At 38.1% G+C, this 21,512-nt stretch overlaps 1 protein-coding gene across 45 annotated transcripts in view; it reads left to right on the top strand.

Moving 5' to 3' along the window:
* Window positions 1-21,512, top strand: part of ZBTB20 (zinc finger and BTB domain containing 20) — a 785,665-nt gene that overhangs the window by 457,159 nt on the left and 306,994 nt on the right. For 2 of the 45 annotated variants that reach the window (XM_060640780.3, XM_078453033.2), the window contains one exon: window positions 16,299-16,413. The exons of the other annotated variants lie outside the window; for them this stretch is intronic. The gene's annotated coding sequence lies outside the window, so the exon portion shown is untranslated. The remainder of the gene's footprint in view (window positions 1-16,298; window positions 16,414-21,512) is intronic. 45 annotated transcript variants of the gene reach the window in all.

Raw genomic sequence — 21,512 nt, 5'->3', positions numbered from 1 at the left:
ATAATGTGATTAGTACAATATCTGGTACATAATAAGTAACAAATATTAATTATGTTAATTAATAGGTTCCTTGGTAAATTTCTTATTAACTGGGGTGCTAGGACAATAATGGAAGGAATGTCATAACAAATCCAATAGTGCAGGTAAAACAACCAATTGAAACATAGCACGAAATTTAATTAAAATTTACGCTTAAAGTACTTCTTTTTATTCTTCTGATAGACAACTATATCAAAATATAAGTAGAGAATATTGTCTATAATGTGAGAACACTGAATACTATATGTTTGTGAAAAATCTCTGGAAGATTAACCTTAGAGATAATCTAGTATTGTCTTCTGTTTCTTGGTTCTGACCTTTAGTTTTTTTCAGATGATAGAAGTTAGAGATTAATCTTTTTTCTTCCACTTCTAAACATTGTATCAATTAGCAAATGAAGAGATGTCAACAAATGATTGTTAGTGTGAGTGCTCTCAGGATTAAGTATCTTTCCTTTCTTTCACATAAATGTCTTGTTTACTAGCTCCTGACTCCAAATTCAGTTTAGAGAGACACTAGAGAAGTACTGAGTGCTTACTGAGTACCTGCATGGGCTTTGGAACACAGATTCCATAGGTAATCATCATTTTAGAGGTGACTAAACTGAAGTTTAAACAGGTTGGCTAACCTGCTCAAGGTGACACTGATAATAAGTAGTAGAGTTAAGCTTCAAAGTCTTGGCTGTCTGATCCTAAACCCATGCTTTGCCTATCACATTGCTTTTTTCACTCAACCTAAGTAAATTGCCAAAAGCCTTTTCCAGAAGTTAAACCTCCCTTTAGGCTTTTGAGACTTCCCAGGCGCTATCTATGGCTTATTATTGTTAGGTCTTTTATCTTCAAGTCACCAAAGGAAGAGCTGTGGAGTTGAAAGGAAGAAGAAAAGGAAGGGTGTGTGTGTGTGTGTGTGTGTGTGTGTGTGTGTGTGTGTGTGTGTTTGGAGGGGAGAGAATGATGAACATTCCTCTCTGGATTTCTCTCCATGATAAAACTCTTAGCTTTGTTCCCATGAGGAAAAATGTAGAAGTCCTCCCTTCCTGGGAAGTCCTGTAAAACTACCTTGACTAGGTTCTTTTCAATCAGTGATTAACTAGCAACTCTAGCCCAGAATTCTAAATCCTTTCTTTTCCTTTCCAAAGGTAACTCTTAAGCCTTCCACTCTACTTAATCTTCCTCTTATACTGAGGTTATTTATCTTGCAACATTTTGGAGATTCCTCTAAGAATACTCTCAGCAACTGACTTCCATAGGAACTTCCTGGGTAAATTTAAGGGGATCTAATCCCTTAAAACTAAATAAAATAGAGCATTTAAATGGAAATTTAATAGCAAATTAGACTGGCATTATTACAGGAGGATGAATGAAACTTTTTTTTTTTTTACATTTACAGCATTAAGTCAACAAACTCTCCCTTGTACAGTAGACTGGAAGAAAGAGATTATTCTATTTTTTGCCTTAGTGTACACTATAGCTTTACCACATTCTATCAGTTCAACCTCCAAAGCAAATCTTAAACCTGGTCTGTCTTTCCCATTGCCATTGCCTATTGCCTTGTGTCTTGCCTATTTGCAAACATTCCTAGTGGAGTGTTCATTAGGAAGAAGTTTTCATCACAAGGAAGTAGACTCTTCCTTCACCAAATACAAACTCTAGTATGAGGGAGAAAAAGATACTTCTTTAACTCTTTTTAAACCAGGGCTTCTACTTATTTTCATTCCCATATGAAATTTTTTCAAATTTCTTCCATCTACCACAAGGCTACTGAGAGAGGGCATCATGGCAAGGGCTGGCTCAGGTAGCCTTCTTTTTGGCCCATACCTCCTATCATCCTCCCATTGAGCTGCTTTTCAAATAGTCCTTCTTTCTTGTGTAGAGGTTTGGGTTTTTTTTAACTGAGAAATTTAAGAAAAATGTATTCTTTTTAAATTTTTTTAGTAAAGGGCCTTAGGGAAATGACTACAGAAAAAAAAAGGTGACTCTCCTGTATCAGTACTTCTCATCACCTTCAGTACTTCTACTAATCCTCTACTTTTTTTTTTTTTTTTTTTTTTACTTGCTCCATGCTTTGGACTTTATGCCATAGTTGAGGGCTCTATTCCATCAATATTTCTTTTCCTTCTGTTCCTTAAACCTTCACCATTTGTTTAGTGAAGAATCGAGAATGAAATATTTCTTGCTTTATAGATAGTTTTCACACACATTCTTTGTAATTGTATCAAGTCAGAGAAAAGTGTTTGTGTCTCTTTGGTAAAGCCAAATGGCTAAATAGATCTTGATTTAATGGATAGAGTTAATTTGGCTACTCCATAACAAAAATCTACTTGTACTAGAAGTCGATTTAGCTTAAGGAAACATATTAAATCTCCATGAATCAACATCCATTCATAAGGCACTGGTGGGAGGTAGGGGGTGGGGGTTGGGGGAGGGGAGGGATGCAAGAGTATTAATAATAATTTTAAAATAAAGTAACTTTTACATTCAACAATACTATCCATTGTAAACTGATGTCAGTGAGAAAGATATCAGAAAATAGTTGGCTGACACAAATATAGTTGAAACATGTCTGTAATTAACAAATGAGGCTAGTATCTGGATAGTGCTGTCAAGACAGTGGAATATGCACTTTGATTGGAAAGAAGCTAAGAGGTAAGACTGAAAGACCCTTCTGTTTGGATATATAATTAATTCGATTTGTCAGTAATACTTCAAATTGTATGCATAAAGATTTGAGGTAGACATTAAGTAATCATGTTTAGGAATTCTTTGAAATTGTGTATGTGTGCAAGAACAGTTGGTAGTAAAGAAAATTTCTGTACACAAATATTATTTACATAAAAATATATGAATTCTTTCTTTACTATTTATTTATTTTTGAGAGAGAGACAGGGTGAGAGTGGGAGAGGGGCAGAGAAAGGGAGACACAGAATTTGAAGCAGTTTCCAGGATCTGAGCCGCACCCCTCTTGTGGGCCTTTCACTCACCACTATGAGATCATGACCTGAGCTGAAGTCAGACACTTAACCGACTAAGCCATCCAGGTTCCCCAATGAATTCTTAAACAAAAGAAAGATAATCTTTGGTGTTCACTCACCAATGTAGTCTCTTGCAATGAGTCCTTCAAAACATTAGCATTTTATTTTTATATAGGCAACTCTTACTGTATTTTCATAGATCTTTGAGCTTAACAAACATCTGTAGAGTACATCATTTGTGTGTGTGTATAATAAACTGTATTATATTTAAAATGAATATGTATACATTACTAAAATATGCTATTACCCATAAGGAAAGAATTGTTTAAGATATTTAAAGCTTATTTATTTATTTATTTTGAGATGGGGGAGGGCAGAAAACAAGGGAGAGAAAGAGAATTTTAAGCAGGCTCCGCACTGTCAACTCAGAGCCTGATGCAGGGCTTGAACCCCACAAACCATGAGATCATGACCTGAGATCTCAGACGCTTAACCGACTGAGCCACCCAGGTGCCCCAGGAGATAATTTTTTAACTTCTAAATTAATTTTCTGCTTTTTTTAATGTCTAGAGCTAGTGAATTTATTGAAATTCTATCCTAGATATGTTTTATCCTACTCACTTACAACTGCATATTTCTGTGATATAAAGTCTATTAGTCTTATTTTTCTGTCTTACTACCTTGGCAACATCAATAATTAGACACGAAATGAATGAGCTGCAGTGACACGCAACAACATGGATAAACCTTAACAATATTAAGTGAAAATAATTAAATCTCAAAACATTATATACAGCATAATAACATTTTATAAAGTTAAAAGCAACCAAAATATGTACATACTAGATACATAATATATATGCATACGTGAATATACACAAACATAAATTTAAGCATACCTATAGACATGATAAACTATATGAAAAGGAACTCAGATAAATAATAAACATGAGAATCAGGATAATGGTTATCTTAGGTGTGAGAGACAAGAAGATAAGATGGGGTAAACTATATGGATAGATGTAGGTTATTATAAAATTCCTAGCTCTTCCTTTATGGACTTAGTTGGTTGGTGTTTATTAACTTATTAAAAAAAATAGCTAACTATATGAATTAAAGTAGGCCAAGTATGGACCAATAATGAGTATGCCTCATGCACCAAGGATTATGATTAATCCAATTCTGTGCACCTCAGGCGTAGGGATGGGGGGAAGCCATAATCACTGTATTAGTTATCTATTGCTACAAAAAAAAAATCTCAAAATCTAGAGACTTCAAGCAATAAGCATGTATTATCTTTCAGGGATCTCTCATGCTCAAGAATTCAAGAACAGCTTAGAGAAGTGGTCTGGTTTCAATTCTTTCATGATGTTGAGGTCAAGATGTCAGCAGGGGTTGCAGTCATCTGAAGGCTTGACTGGCACTGGAGGATCCACTTCCAAGTTGGCTCACTTACATGGCTCATAAGTCAGTGTTGCCTGTTGGTCTTACTTCCTTGCCACATGAAGTAAGTGACCTTGCCACAAGTAAGCAAGGTCTTACTTCCTTGCCTTTCTGTAGGGCTGCTTGAGTGTCTTCATGATATAGGGGTTGGCTTCTCCAGAAGCCAAGATCAAAAAGACTAAGAAGAAGCAGTAATGACTTTTCTGACCTAGCATCGTGAGTCACTCTCACCACATTGTATTGGTCACACAGACCACCCTGCTACAATGTGTAGGGAGGACTATACAAAGGAGTGAATACCAGGAGACAGGGGTCATGGGGGGGGGGGGGGGGCGGTCATCTTGGAAGCTGGTTACCACACAAACCAAGCTGACTTACCTTGAACATCTAGCTTTTTTATCTTCTGCAACTCTTAAATTCCAAACATTTCTCCCTATTCTGTTCTTGGTGGCATTGGAGAATTTGTTCTCTCCAGAGTTGGAACAATAAGAAAGAACTTTCTGCTTTGATATAATAATACCAACTAGCATTCTAATTTCAGTCTTTCCATTTAATGTTTTAATAAACAATATACTAGCTTTCTTCTGCATGTGCTTTCAATTGTATTGAGCTGTATTATTTTTCTTCTTTTCCAATTCTAGAATTTCTCATTTTTAACCTTCTAGATTACATCCTTCTAAATATCCTTGGAATTTTTAATCATTTTGTTATTATCATGGATGTCCCCCAAAACTATAGATTTGTTAATTTGCCTAATTAAAAGTTTTCCTATTGCTTGTTTCACAATATTTATCCATGGGGTTTTTCCTGCATTCAACAAGTATTTATAGAGAACCCAGCATGTGCCAAAACTGTAGAGTCTCACTGTCAAGCAGAATTGAGAGGTATGGGAGTCAAAGTATGTAGGGAATGGAGGAAGAGTGTTATAAGGGAAGGTAAAGACAAAATATAAAGTACAAAATCAAATTAAATAGTTGGAAGGATTCTCAATTGTTCAACAATACTGTTCCATTTGAAAGAACTGTAATTCAACTATACCAATTCAATAGTTGACTGTCACACTTAAAGGTCAACTGAGAATCATGTAATAAAACTCCAAGTTCAGGCTTGGTGCAATTTTAATACCTCTGGGACTTTGCACTCTACATGGGTGAGATACGTTAAAATGGGGGTTCACTGATTTGAGGAAACATAAAACTGTGTATTTATGTTTAATAATAAGACAAACCTGTCTAGTACTTTATAAGTAACTGAAATTAGCCACACAAACAATCCCTTTCCCACTGTTGCTTCACTGCTTTTCAAAACGCATTCAGGTGAATAAACCACAGAGGGATCAATTGAACAATGTGCAACATACTTGTTGTCCCCCTGTGTCCTATAATACTTCCCAGCCCATGTCTATGAAGAAAGGGATTTTCATTAGAGGGTTTCTTTTTTTCCTTATTGAAATTCATTCCATTAACAATAGAAAAGGAAGAAAATTATTTAGAACAAGAAGTCATCAGCACAACAAAAAAGCACATGGAACAACTAAGAAAATTCTGCAGCCTCAAAAGAGGAACTCATGAAGGAATAAGCATGTTCCAACCATATGTTTTTATGTAATAGTTTATAAATGTATCCAACCACATGAAAACTAAAAATAGCGATTTGGGCGGGAAAGATGACCCCTTTTCTTAATAGTGAAGATTTTAGCATGTTTATTTTTCATATAAATGGAGAGATGACAGATGATATTATAAGATGTCATAAAATATTTTTCCTTGAATTTTTGTTTAGCTAAAACTTGTAACTTAAGTCAATTGAAGTCAGATTCAAATTTTGCAACCTTTTGATACCAGATCAAGTAGCACTTACTAAAACAGATATAGAAATAATATATCTTACATTTTCTAAAGTTGCTCACAGTGTTCTAGATTACATACCATAATCTCCAAAGAAGTGAATGACTAGTGACACAATGAAAAAGGACTGGCCCACATTCACTTATTTTTAGAATTCACTTATCAGTTGAGCTTCAGAGCTGGTAGGTTGAACCAGAACAGTCTTAGAATCCAAGGTTGCCAAGTTTTAGAGATAGTGAGAATTAGCTAGAAAGGTTTCCAGGAAACACTAAACTCAATTAAGTTGCTATGGCTAAATACTTAAAGTTTGAAGTTTAAAGTTTGAATATTTAAACTTAAGTTGGCAGATTTCCAGACCTGTTCTGATCTCAGTCAGACAATGGCAATCAAGAAAAAGGCTTCTTTGGGGGCACCTGAGTAGCTCAGTCAGTTAAGCGTCCAACTTCAGCTCAGGTCATGATCTCACCCTTTGTTGTTGTTGTTGTTGTTTTTTGTTGGTTTTTTTTGTTTGTTTGTTTTTTACTTTTTTTTACTTTTTTTAATGTTTATTTATTTATGAGACAGAGACAGAGCATAAACGGGGGAGGGTCAGAGAGAGAGGGAGACACAGAATCCGAAACAGGCTCCAGGCTCTGAGCTGTCAGCACAGAGCCCTACCCAGGGCTCGAACTCACAAACCGTGAGATCATGACCTGAGCTGAAGTTGGACGCTTAACTGAGTGAGCCACCCAGGCGCCCCTTTGATCTCACCCTTTGTGAGTTTGAGCCCCATATTGGGCTCTGTGCTGACAGCTCAGAGCCTGGAACCTGCTTGGATTCTGTGTCTCCCTCTCTCTCTACCCCACCCCCACCCCAGTCGCGCTATGTGTGTCTGTCTCTTTCAAAAATAAATAAACATTAAAAAAATTAAAAAAAGAAAAGAAAAATGCGCCTTTTATGGTACTCCAGCTACTGCCACTCTCCTAGATGAAAACTACAAAATAATTGGTGTGCCCTGTTGCTCACAAATGAAATCCTTACACTACTGCCTCCAGTCCTTCTCCACCAAAAATTCCCTTTTTCCACTCTGAGCTATTTGTTCATTCCTGGATTGCCAATATCAGTTAAGTGTTGATCATATCCTAGAACATCAACGTAATTAACAATAAGGTGTGAAGGAGGTTTACAGGTTCACGAGGCAGATTTGCATTTTAAAAGAGGGGCTTGTTAAACACAAATGAACTTCTAATAGATGGAATGTGTGAGAGAGATTTTCTCTCCACGGGGTGGGGGAAGATATCTAAAGCTCTTTTTCAGCCCAGGGATATCAAGTAGTTTTGGCATTCTGTTGCTCTCCGAAGTCTCTTGCCATTCACTCCTCTTTGGGTCCTCCCATCTTTGCAACCAGAGTATATTTAAAATTGAGGACCATTGGTTACAGGGTTAACTGACAGAACCTTGTACAAACCGAAAGATCTCTTGAGGCCTTAAATTAGATACAAGAGCCCTAATATCAGAGAAGTCAATCTAAACAGACAAAAATGCCATATATTACAGGATTAGCTCTCCTTTTAGCGTAATTATTGGGATGTCTAATTATTGGGATGAAGGATAATTTATAAGAACTCTTCTTACAATTACTAAAAGTTCTAAAGAAATGTCTTTTTTAAATATTTTAATATTTTTGAAAGAGAGAGGGGGGAGGGGCAAAGAGTGGGGGAGGGGCAAGAGTGGGGGAGGGGCAGAGAGACAGGGAGGCACAGAATCGAAGTACTGATGACAGTTCCATCAGTACTGAGCCTGAAGTGGGGCTCCAGCTCAGGAACTGGAGATCATGACCTGAGCCAAAGTCAGATGTTTAACCGACTAAGCCACCCAGGTGTCCCTAAAGAAATGTCTTTGAAACAATGGCAAGGTGGGGGGAAATCAGAGAGTCATATTTTTATTATTTATTTATTTATTTTGAGGGAGGTTTGGTGGGGGCATAGAGAGAGGTGGAGAGAATCCCAAGCAGACTCCATGCTGTCAGCGCAGAGCCCAAGCTGGGGCTCCCTATGCAGGAACCGTGAAATCATGACCTGTGCTGAAATCAAGAGTTGACACAACCAACTGAGCCACCTAGGTGCCCCGGTCAGAGATTTTTTTTTTTTTTTTTTTTTTTTTTTTTTTAAATAAAAGCATTTGAGGGTTGTGTGTGTGGCTCAAAGAGTTAAGCCTCGGGCTCTTGGTTTCCACTCAGATCTCAACGGTTCATGAGATCAAGCCTGGCAGACTCTGGGCTGACTGATTGGGATTCTCTACCCCTTCCCTGCTAGGCTGGCTGTGTCTCTCTCAAAATAGATAAACATTTTAAAATAAATAAAATAAAATAAAATAAAATAAAATAAAATAAAATTTGATTACATTCATATAGATGAAAAACTAAAAACACTTCTCACATAATTTTTGATGTCAGGTGGTTTAAAAGAATTAAGTCTGAACACCCAGATGTTTTTTCTGGGCCAGAGAATTTAGAATTTCAGAGAAGAGGGGAGCCTCAGTGGCTCAGTCCGTTGAGCATCCAGCTACTGATTTCGGCTCAAGTCATGATCCCAGGGTAATGAGACCTCGTCATGCTGAGCCCAGATTCTCTCACTCTCTCTCTCTCTCTCTCTTCCCCTCTCCCCTGCTCATAATCTCTCTTTCTCAATCTCTAAAATAAAAAAAAAAATTAAAAATTAAAAAAAAAAAGAATTTCAGAGAAAAAAGAGCAGAACAGGAAGAAAGAGGAGTGTATCTATAGGATCCAGGAATGTCTGAAAAATGTGACCAGTAAAAAGAAAATCTCCTGTTCCATGAACTAACCTTTCTACTCCAGCCCCTCTTATTGCCATGTTCCCCTTTTCTTTTGAGGAAAGATTATCTATATCATAAACTCATGAAACCACTAATAAAACTTTTGACCAGAGTTATGTACTTTAAAGTTCAGCCTTTCATTCTCTGGCTTTAGTGCGTAAGGTCCTTAGTCTTTCCTCCTTTGATCTTTGTGGGCCATTGATGTCCATGCACAGGTGTCACCCAAAATGTGATGAAACTGTGTCAGAGAAGAGCCCCCACACATGTGGCTCAATCTTAGCTACTGTTGGAGCAGTTTTTCTTCAGCATACAAATGTCCTAGAAGTTGCAAAGGGATAAGCTGTCTTTATTATAAAAATAAATAATAACTATGTTGAAATTATGTTACCTTTTTACAATATACATTGCTCTTTCACTTATGGCTTCTAAAATGTCCTTAAAGGCAGTTTAAGAGGGGTTAATAATAATGATGTTCTCAGAGATTATTTGAATTTTCCAATTGAAGCAAATAGTTGAATTAGGATTCAAATGCAAGATGCAAAGTATTTCATTTCAGATCTTGTGCTTTTTTCATTATAACAAATTTTAAGGGGAAATGAGCCTTCTTGTTTGAAATAGGGCTAACAAAAAAACCAATACTGCCTAAAATTAGGAATCCTAAATAATTCATAGAAATATGATATTCCAAAATTACTCTCATCTTAAAATAAACTTTGAGATGGCAAAATCTCTACGGTTGAATCATTGGGATTAAAGTAATAAGCTTTTAGTTTATTCCTCTCTTTACAGAAGTTGACCAATAGTGATTATTTTAATTTGCTCTAAAGAGAATGATTATCACTGCAAATGGTGTTATAAATAACTTTTTTAAAGCTCATATGTAGGATAGCCCTATAATTTATCATCCAAACTGGGCCACTTTTGAGAGTATAAGTGACCACTGTTAATAATTGTGCTTGGACAGTTGGAATTAGATGGGAAGATATGGTTACCCAATATACAAGACATAATCCTGAGTCTAAAAGTGATGCATTTTGAATGAAAAAAGACCAGCCGAATGAACAGCCAGGTATCCCACATGTAACTTGCCTTGATTTCCAGCTACCATGAAGTTGGTTCAGTCTCCCGCTCTGCCCAAGAGGTGATGGAATGTTACATCCATTTAAGACCTAGTCAGAAGGAAGAAGGTCACCTGTTGAAATTCAAAGCCTAACGTTTTTAATACCACTTGGTAGTTGGGGGCTCCCATCTAAGCTTTGCCTATGCACAACCCAGACTCAGACCAAAAGACATGTTCTATGCAGTATTACTCTGTAAACTTCACACTTTTATAGGGATCTAAGTGACAAACATTAAGCCAACATTTGAAATGTTAAAAGGGAAAAATCTGTTCGGCAGTTAAATTATTTTTACAGCCGATCAAAATAATATCGTGTAACGGAAGGGTCTTAAGTTAGTAATTAATAAAAAAAACCATAGGGCTAAAAAATAGATTTTTATACACCAAAGCTAAATATGATAGCATAGGATTGTGTTTAATCTTAGAACATCCTCATATCAAGCACAAAAATAAATTTTATTTTGAAAAAAGATACTATTTATGAAAATATATTGCTATGCATCATCAATGTTCAGTCTTGCATTTTTGCCTATAAAATGCTGTATTGAGGGGGTGCCTGGGTGGCTCAGTCGGTTAACTGTCTGACTTCGGCTCAGGTCTCATGGTTCGTGAGTTTGAGCCCTGCATTGGGCTCTGTGATAACAGCTCAGAGCCTGGAGCCTGCTTCACATTCTGTCTCCCTCTCTCTCTGCCCTTCCCCCGCTCATGCTCTGTCTCTCTGTCTCTCAAAAATGAATAAACGTTAAAATTTTTTTAAATGCTGTATTGCATGGTGACCCTCTAAGAGCGGTATAGCCAACAGAGTAACACTACCAGAAAATGATAAATCTAGATAGAGAGTTTGACAGTCGTTGCTAACTGTTGCTGAATTAGTTGGAAATTCTTCAGATGAGATTAATTTTCTCCACCTAGCTTAAGAAGTATTTTCCCAGTGGGGTACGTAGGTGGCTCAGTCGATTAAGCATCCAACTTTGGCTAGGTCATGATCTCATGGTTCATGAGATGACACCTCAGAGCCTGGAGCCTGCTTGGGATTCTGTGTCTCCCTCTGTCTGCCCCTCTCCTGCTTATGCTCTCTCTTTTTCTCTCTCAAAAGAATAAAAATAAACATTAAAATTTTTTTTTAAATATTCAAAACAAAAAAGTGTTTTCCCTGTCAGTATAAAGTTCAAATCAATTTCATTCAGTTCCTAACAAAAAAAAAAAAAAAACAGTCAGGTTTTTTTTTTTTTTTCAACTTAACTTTTTATTTGAGGGAGAAAGTTTCCCTTCTGGACAGGTTGCAGCCTGGAAGTGGGAAAAATGTGGTGGGGAGGGGAACTAATGAAACTTTGTTGTGGAATCCTTCACAAAGGAATACAAGATGTGTTCCATAATGCAGCCCTTTGTTTGTGGAGCCTCTGACAGAATCCTGCAGTTTGAGTTCAAGCTGAAAGTGGCCACCAAAGTCATCACTAACTCCAGGCAGCTCTGAGTCCTTTTCCCCACCTCCTGCTATGATTACTCTGGCTTCTGATTAAATCACACCTTATATTAAAGGTCACTAACCTAAAACGACCCAAAGCTACTTCTTTCTCTCAACAGTTCCCCATTACCTGTAATATTTGGAAGCCTTGAAAATAGCTTCTGTCCCAGCTTCTGTAGTTTTTCTCCAAAAGCAAATGCTATATATAATAGTTTCCTCAAGCATGGGTTAAACCTCAGGTGAAAGATTTTGGAAACTAATTAGCATGCTAAGAACTTGAGCATTTGGATGAGTCAGTCCTGCTACCTAAGGGACAGAGAAAGTGTCTCCTTAAAAGTGATATTTAACAATGCTGGTTCCTCACTTAGTTTTAATACAGCCGGAACTGCATTGCATTGTTTTCTTTGTATTTAATAGAAATCTTGTTTATATGATCTCTTCTTTAAAATATTCATCCCTTTGGGGCTTATTCTAATGTCTTATTTCTTACTTAAAAAATATTTCTACTAATTTTGGAAAACTTTAGAAAGATTCTTTCATTATAGGTTGTAACTGAACTGGGTTGTAACAAATTCTTCTCATAGAACTTCTTATTTTAGACTCATTTTTTTTTCTTTTTTGACCTTGTTTAATTCTCTTTTCATGTCTTAGTACAATTTTCCCCTTTCCTGCTTTCAGAATGAGAATTTCATTACGTATGTTGAATGTCTAGTATACATAGTCAAGATAGGAAGCAAATGAGTATTTATTAAATGCCAAGAATGTAACCAGTGTTTGCCATCTCGTTAGGAAGAATAGTTTGGATAATTCAAATTATGAAAGTTTTTTCTTGATTAGAAAGTGTACAGTAGCAGAAATCCTGACTTGAGTGGCTTAAACAATAAGGGTTTGTGTTTTTCACAGAACAGGAAGTCCAGAGGTAGGGAATTGCTGGTGTGTGATAAAGCCAGGGCCAACATCTCTGGGGTTCTCTTTGCCTTTTGTTTGTGTCTGTTGCTTTAGGATCACAAAATAGCTGCTACAGCTCCAAGCATCATGTCTATGTTGAAAGAGGGAAGAAGGGAGCATCAGGTGTTGTCTGGAAGTGTTGGATCAGTATATCATACACCTGAAACTAACATTACACTATATGTTTACTAACTAGAATTTAAATAAAAACTTAGAAAAGGAGAAAAAAAAAGAGGGAGGAAGGGAGATGCCGAAGGATCACCTTTTACCTCTCCCTTTATCAGAAGAGAAAAAGCTTTCTCAGCAGATTTGCCATATGGAACTTACTGACTAGAACTGGGTCCCAAAGCCGCCGTTGGTTGCTAGGGAGGCAAGGAAATCAGGAAACAGATTTGTCATAATTGGCTTGGAAATATCACAAGTCATCATCCAGGACTGAGCACATTACCATTCTGAACAAAATAGGGGTCTGTAGCTAGGAGGAATTGGGGGAATGGGTATTGGGGGGGCATTCGTGTCAACTCTTATTCGTGTTCACCGGAACCAAAGGGAAGTTAATGTGTACCACAAAAACTAGAAAATGGTGTATGTGGAGGTAGAACATAAGCTGGACTACGAGTAACTAAAACAATGAGATCAATAAAAGAATAACGATAGGACCCTCCGACAAGAGAAGAACAAAAGCTGAGAGCAGGAACACATATGCTGTATATGAGAAGTAGTCACCGCATTGTGAATTCCTTAATTATTTGAAGGCAGGAAGTAAGCCTTATTTCTTTTTATTTTCCTAGTGTCTCACACACAGTAGATGATTATTGAATCACAGTAAATGAACGCATAATATTTCAACCCAGAAGTCCAGACATGACTTCACAAATTATGGAGATAATAGAAGAGAAAATGTAAAATTTAGGACTCCCTTGACAATACCAGGATAAAGGGAAAAACTAACATAGTCTGGCTCTACCCCAGAATACTTGTTGGGATGGATTGGGACCTGGGATGCCTAAGCAAGGTAGAGCAAGAAGTGGAGGCTGAAATACCAAGGTAATAATTTGAACTTGACCTGTGAAAGCCCAGTTGTGTTTCCAGAATCCAGTTTTGGTGATACACAAACAGTAGTGTCCAACAGGCCCTCCAAGCCCTGGAAGCACCACTCCCGCAGCACTCCTTTGCTCCTTTTGCTCCAAGTTCTGTTCTCTGTGACCAGGGATTTCCAGTGTGCTAGGAGCTTCTGAAAAATGAAAAGTCGCTCATTGGAGATCTCCTCGATTACTATTCTACAACAATTGAAATTTTTATATTTATTCAGGGTCTGTTGTATGCCAGTCACCCTGCTACAGCTTTTAGGAGGTTATTGAAATAACTCTGACTACAAGTTGCTTACATTCTAATTAATAATTTAAATGTTTTGATTGATTTAAGATAAAAGAAAAAAATTAATACTCTTCAAAAAAAAAAAAAAAGAAATCAAATCAGTCAGAAGGATAGTTTGACTGACTTTTGTTGTTATGGTACTAATTTAACCGGACAATTCTTGACTCAGCCAAGAGTCAAACCAACTTGTTTCTGCAAATACTGTGTAAGCAACTTCCACCAAAGGGAAATTGCCTTTCTCACTATAAGGCCTGCTTATTTTTTTTATTTAACAAAGGATAAAGTCTCTTGTCCTATTTTATTTCCCAAAACCTAGAATTTAAATTTGGTTTGCAGGTCTACTACATGGCTTAATAGTCGACTGAAATAATAGATAAAAGTAATCTCATCTTTAAATTGCACCACCATGAATCCCATATAATTTCAAAGATTTAACATTACTTTTTATATGTATGACCTCGATTTTACCTGAGAAGTACACCAATGGATTGGGGGATAGGCACAGTGTTTTAAAAAGGCAACTTTAGGGGTGCCTGGGTGGCTCAGTCGGTTAGGCTTGCAGCTCTTGGTTTTGACTCAGGTCATGATCTCATGGTTTGTGAGTTCAAGTCCCTCATCAGTCTCCATGCTGAGAGCACAGAGCCTACTTGGGATTCTCTCTCCTTCTCTCTCTGCCCCTCCCCTGCTCACTCTCACTGTCTCTCTCTCAAAATAAATAAACTTTAAAAACTCTTTAAAAATAAATAAAATAGGCAACTTTAGTAAGTTGGCATTTTTAGCACACTTATGGTCTATAGCCATTTAATGAAATTTACTTGTTACTTTAGACTTCAGCCTCCCTGGTTAGATTAGAATACTTTGGATTTATTTGATCTGACGAGTGCTTCTTATTTGACAAAAGAACATCTATTTTGTTTTAATTGATTGAGGGATATATTTTCAGTGGCAGATCTTTAACAACTCCTCCAAAGACTTGTAACATTGCTAATATTGCACTTGGATAAGTTATTAATTTATCTGGGCATTGGTTTTATCACCTGCCAAATGAGTTAACTGGACTTACATGGTCTCTAGCTACTTTCAGCTCTAAAATTGTATGATCTCATTTTTCAGTTCAATTCAAGAAATATTAGTAGAATACTTACATAATGCAAATCAATATGGTGAAATCTGGATGGATACAGAGATGAATAATATGATCTTTTTATATAAGTAGCTTGTAATTTGATGCATTCGAGGTTGAGATGTCTATTTCCCAACACATCCTCACTCCTTGTATTTGGGATGTTATTTATGAATGAGGGTATATAATTTATTCCCAAAGGGGTACAAATTCATTCATCACTGTTTCTGATATCTGGATTTGAAGAACCCAAAAGAGGGTCTGAATTATCAGTTTAATAAAATTGTGCATTTGCATCCTACCGTCACTGCAGAGAACTTAGAGCATTTCAGAACTATTATCTCATCAACCCTAAAGAAGCCCAATGCATGTAGAAAAAGATAAATGTAATTATTCCCATTTTCCTAATTAGAAACTGGACCCTAGATTTCCTGGAGTTCTATGATGAGCCAGTGAGTGAGAACACGTGGAAATCTAGGAGCTGTCATCCAGAATTAAACAGCCAACTTTCCTTGGGTGTGACAGTTTCTTTTAGCAAGTTCTGTAGGGCCCAACAGACTTCTTCCACACTGGATCCTTCCTTATTCCATGTTCAAACAGCACTTTAGCCATTGATGATTTCAGTTGTATCAATGGGGGTGGGGGTGGGGGCTGGGTGGGAAGGGTATAGGGGAAGAATGGCATGTGTACAGCAACAGATGTGATAAGTACTGTGAGATAATGTTTCAGTGTTGGGCATGCATTAAAATTAGAAGAGAAGCTGGGGACTTCTTCATCGATCTAATCCATACGCATTTGAGTGTAGAGAACCAGCAGCTGTAAAGAAAGCTGCACTTATGCTAGGTGAGAACATCATTCTAAACAAGCCACCCTGAAAACTCTGCCTCCATTATTAGTATCACTAGGATTTTCCTAGCCTGCTTTCCAGAGGAGTCAGGAACATAAGAAATGTCTTTTTTTTTTTTTTTTTCTTTTACAAATCTTGCAAGCAGCTCCTTGGAAACAGGTGATTATATTTCCCTCTTTACCTAAATTTTCCTAGGTAGTAAAAAAGTCATATCCGTGTTTCGCCTCATGGTTTCCTTAGTCAAAAAATTTGCATCTAAGGGCCTAGGAAAATGTTTGGCCTTCACAATTGAATGTTTAAACAGGTGCATGCTGCACTGGGCTGGCTGAGGAAAGGTAGTCGCCTCCTTCTGGAAACCCTGACGTTAAGAGAATGATTCTTGTGCCGGCTTTCACAAGTGTTTGTGAAGGAAAGTTCAGGTAATTCTTAAATCTCATTACCTGGTTACTAACCAACTGGCCTCCCTCCCATTCTGTGTTCTCATGAAGAAATTGATTTAATAGATTCAAGATATTATTAAATACATTCTGCATTAATATTATATGTCCTCTTTGAATCCAAGTGGCAATACAATAGAATTTCATTTTATAAATAACACCTTTCAAGCTAACACCACAGGGCACAGTACAAAAGAATCAAAATAGAACACAAATGCTGTAATCAAATGCAGACCCCAGGAAGGCTGATTAAAAAGGCATGTTGCTAGTAAGAGCAGCCGACAGGGTAAGTATAGTGGGTCAGAGCAGAAAAGCCTGCTGAACAGAAGGGCAAACTAAAATAAAAGGGACTCGCCCGCCTGATTCACGTGGACGTACGGCTCTCCTTTGTCATCATCTCCCTTTGGACTCAGAAATTGCAAGGGAGAGATGTGTGTGTGTGTGTGTGTGTGTGTGTGTGTGTGGGTGTGGGTGTTTGCTGGGGAGGTGAGGATCAAATGTGTATAGGGTCATGAGGTTTAACCTCAATCCTCACACACAACACAAACGAAAGAACATCCTAGATACGCCTGCCTGCCTCCAACGACTGCGAGACGGCCCAACAAGGCTTGCTTGGCTCGATGATACCACTGGTTTTCAGAAAACACAACTGTGAAGAAGCAAGTAGGTCCTTCCCATAACAGTGAGGGCATTACAACTTGTGGCAAGGCCTGGGTAGAAACGGGTAAATGAGTGAGACGTGTGCTTTGTGGTCTTTGTCGATACGAGGCGATAGTCTGTGCTCCATAGTCCCTCTCCCCACAGAACTGCTTACTGTGCCTTCAGCCTCTCACCACAACAACCTTTCCTAATGTCAGAGGTTTGTGTTTTAAAACCCTACCTCTAATTAGAGAATAAAAAGTACAGCCCCCCCCCTTTTTAATGTTTATTTAGTTTTGAGAGACAGAGAGAGAGAGAGAGAGACAGAGAGAGAGAGAGAGATGGAATCGGCGGGGGAGGTGCAGAGAGAAAGGGAGACACAGATCCGAAGCAGGCTCCAGGCTCTGAGCTGCCAGCACAGAGCCTGACATGGGGCTTAAGCACATGAACCAAGAGATCGTGACCTGAAAAGTCAGATGCTCAACCAACTGAGCCACCCAGGCCTGCCAGATTCAAGCCTCCTTTTAAAGGAATTGAGGAATTAGGCAAAACAGGGGCAGTATTTCGGCAAGGTAGCTCCCTATTCATATGCAAAACCAATTCTAAGAGTGATCACTGTGTACCTTGAAGAATGCACCACATGGGTCATTTCCTGATGCTTCTCTATTTGATATTGAGGATATGACAATATAGGACAGGAACCATAGGAAAAATTTCCTGCTAAATAGATGATACATTTTCCTGAAAACTAGCAACCTATACTTAACAGTCTCCCCAAAAAATGAGTCAACAGCAAATATGAGTTCTCGAGTCAATAAAAAGAAAAGGAGAAAAAAAAGTAAAAATGATAATTAAGATAATTTTTACCTGTCTCGAAGCTGTGGGTTCTTTGTAATGGCTCTCTGATTACCCACTTAGTTAAGATTCTGGACTGGGATTACTGATGCATAAATTTAGGTCAATAGTTTAGTATTTATGTACATCTTTTTCTTTTTTTTTTTTTTTTTAATTTTTTAATTTTGTTTTATTTTTGAGACAGAGAGAGACAGAGCATGAGCAGGGTAGGGTCAGAGAGAGAGGGAGACACAGAATGTGAAGCAGGCTCCAGGCTCTGAGCTGTCAGCACAGAGCCCCACGCGGGGTTCGAACTCACGAACTGGGAGATCATGACCGGAGCCGCAGTCGGACGCCCAACTGATTGAGCCACCCAGGCACCCCTGTACATCTTTTTCTTGATCTGTAAGTTATAAACAAGTAAAACATACATGGGCATCACTTGAGGGAAAATATTATACAAATACTAGTATTTCTACTCTTATTTAATAGAATGTTATTTTCCTTAATTCTGACAGTATTTATTTAGCCGTACAGAGCTAATATATTAGTGAAGGTGAACAGAACATTGGATTGTAATCAGCAAAGTTAACTATTTTTATAAAATATGTGAGCAAATAATGATAACTGGGCCAGTTATCAATGCATTGCCTCTCAAATCCAAATTTACCCTTCCTTACGTTCCCTAGGAAGATGTATCTGAGTTCTTTAAATATGTTTCTTTTCCCAGCTGGTGGGAGTCAGCAGGGGGTTTGGAGAGAAGTTTCAGGAGGACGTGGTTTTCCTTCCTGGTTCCTGGGTATTCCTTTAGCAGATTCCAGCAGTATACATGGTTTCTCCAGGGCCCGGCCCCTGCAGCACACACAACTGCCTTGGGGTCCAGCAGCTGAAGAACATGTAGCCTCTCCAGGGCCCACCGACCCGTAGCTTCCCTCCAGCACCCACCACACACGCCTGCACACACATGCACACGCACACGCACACGCACACACACTGGGTGGTTCGTGTAGCAGAGTGCCTCAGGTGAGACACCACCCTGCTCCCCAGAGTGCTGATGTCCGGCAAGTTCTGCCGGTACAGCTCCCCAGCAGTTTCTCTGCCAACCATTCATAAATATCCATGCCTGGTCCACCAAAATCTGGGACCCTCTCCTGGGTTTCGGGAGACTCTTCCTTGGGCATCGTGTCCCAGCCCTAGAAGTAATGATTGCTCCTTATATTTGCTATTCTTATATAATTTAGAATTCTCTTTACTTCTTACTAGCTACTCCCTCATTACTGCAATCCGCTGTTAGAGTTAATAATTCTTTATATTAAACTTTTCCTGTTCAAATTGCTATGTGGTTTCTCTCTCCTAATGGACCTGGAATAATACATACCCAAAGAATATTAGAATAATCTGTATTCTTTGGGAGTATGGGAAAGTAAATATGATAAGCCATCTCTTTATGGAATGGATTAGCGTTGGTATGGTACAAGGCACCTTCTCTAGGCCTGGCTATTAGATGAATAAAAACTTTGAGAATCTGATGCTACATTGAAAGGTGACATAATGATATGATGTTATATACTATTTTTAAGTATATGTCATGTTAAGGATCAACTTTAAAATATTTTACTTGATTTCACTGAGAATTTTTTAAATGTGAACTATATAATAAAGCAAACAACAGAAGTCTGGACTCAAAAGTGATTTGTTGTCCTTGAAAAGATGTTGCAAAATAACACTGTAATGTGAATTGGTAGATTATTAATACTAGGGTAATAATGACACCCATCCTTTACTGGGAACTCGGAAAGTCCTTAGCACTTTTTTTTAATTTATTGAATCCTCATAGCAATATAGGTGGATACTATTATTATCTCTGTTTTACCAGTGGGAAAACAGGGGCTTGGGAAGGTTAAGGAACTGGCCTAACATGATATGTGTGGTAAGTTTCAGAGACAGAACTTGAACCTAGATATCCCTATGAGCCCTGGTTCTTAGCCTCTGTACTCTGCTTCCAGAACACTACCACTGAAGCAGATAGCAAGTTACCTGGGAGAACAAACACAAAAATTTGTTTTTGTTGTTTTCATCAAATATCCAGAAAAAAACAAAAACAAAAACTCTGAAGTATCCCTAGAATGTATACCACACCCTGAGATATTTCCGAGACAAGCAATCTCTTACTTTGACCCAACAAGATATGGACAAACTGGATGAATACTGGTCATCAAATCCTCAGAACCAAAGTGTTAACAGTGTATCAAAAACCTAGCAGCCTTTATTCCGAGCTGAACTGAAGGCAGATGAAATATTAACAGCAGTCCTAGCAGCACAAAATGAAATATGAGATCCTGTATCAGAAATTATTAGTAACCTGTTAAAAGAAATGCTGAAAAATGGCAGTTACCAAATTAAAACTGGGAAACAGAGCCCAAATGGGAAATTTCGAAAAGTTTGGAGGAAAATAAATGACAGATTGTCCTCTTGGCTCTTATTACTATGCCATCCTAAATCCTACTTGGCAATATACATAGTGGAGGTGAAATAAGAAGTGCATCACTGCCAGTGCTGGTCCTCAAATTTGTAGTCCCAAGTGTCTGTGATGATGTCTGAGATTGATTGGAAAAGTAGTAGGAATTTTGTAGCATTTAGCTTTATCGAAATTGAAGAGTCTGGAGACTCTTATTATGAAAGGCTTCCTCTCATTTGTGAATTGGCCCCTTTGCTCCACTTTTGGATGGCTTGCTTCCTCCATGCCGAGCTATGCTAAATGCTCTACATGGGAAAGCTATTCTCCTTAAATGCCTTCAAATGTAAAGCATCTATCTGGATATGTTTGTGTTTATAACTCCAAATATCCAGCATCAAAGAGAGAGAGAGAGAGAGAGAGAGAGAGAGAGAGAGAGAGAGAGAGAAAACAGGATTACAAATACCAAATACCGGGTAGTAAATGAAGGAGATATTTTTCCATCAGTAACTGAGAGCAGAGAAATGACTGTAAGCAGAGTGGTTGAGCAGTTGATGCCAGAGAGAAAAAGGAAATGAGCTATAGGACCATAGAATCTTAGCGTTGGCAGAGACTATGGAGTTCATGTGGTCCTACCCTATCATTTTTCAATGAAGAGACTGAGACACGGGGAGTTAAGGGACTTGACTTGCCCTAGACACATAGTTGTTTACTGACAGTCAGGCAAAAAACATTTCCCAGTTCCCAGTCTGGAACTCCGTAGTTCAGCGTGCTATTGCCATCATCTCCTGAAAATTAACACTAACCCAGCCTGGAACTTAGAAGAATTCAGCATCTGTGGGGAACAAGAAACATGATGAATTTTGAGATGGAAATCAGTCTGGGAAAAGGAGAGAGGAAATGGATGATCCCGCTTGGTTGTGACTCATTGGCCAAGCTTGTGCAAGACACTTTATGTCAGTTTACTCCCCCGTGCCTTCCCACAAAAACTAATAAAATCTTTGGTTGTAATCCCCCGGGTTTATATTTATGCATTCAGATTTGATTTGCTTAGCGAACTCTCCTACGTGCAGGTTATCTCCAGGTGTAGATGGGTTTGTGGGTGGCATTGCTATTGATCCCTGTGATTTACAGGAGCCTGGCTTTCCTTCTC

Source organism: Panthera onca, chromosome C2 (assembly GCF_046562875.1).
Source record: "Panthera onca isolate mPanOnc1 chromosome C2, mPanOnc1 haplotype 2, whole genome shotgun sequence".
NCBI classification, from domain to species: Eukaryota; Metazoa; Chordata; class Mammalia; order Carnivora; family Felidae; genus Panthera; species Panthera onca.
Note: the sequence above shows the minus strand (reverse complement) of the source record. Positions and strands in the feature narration are given on the sequence as shown.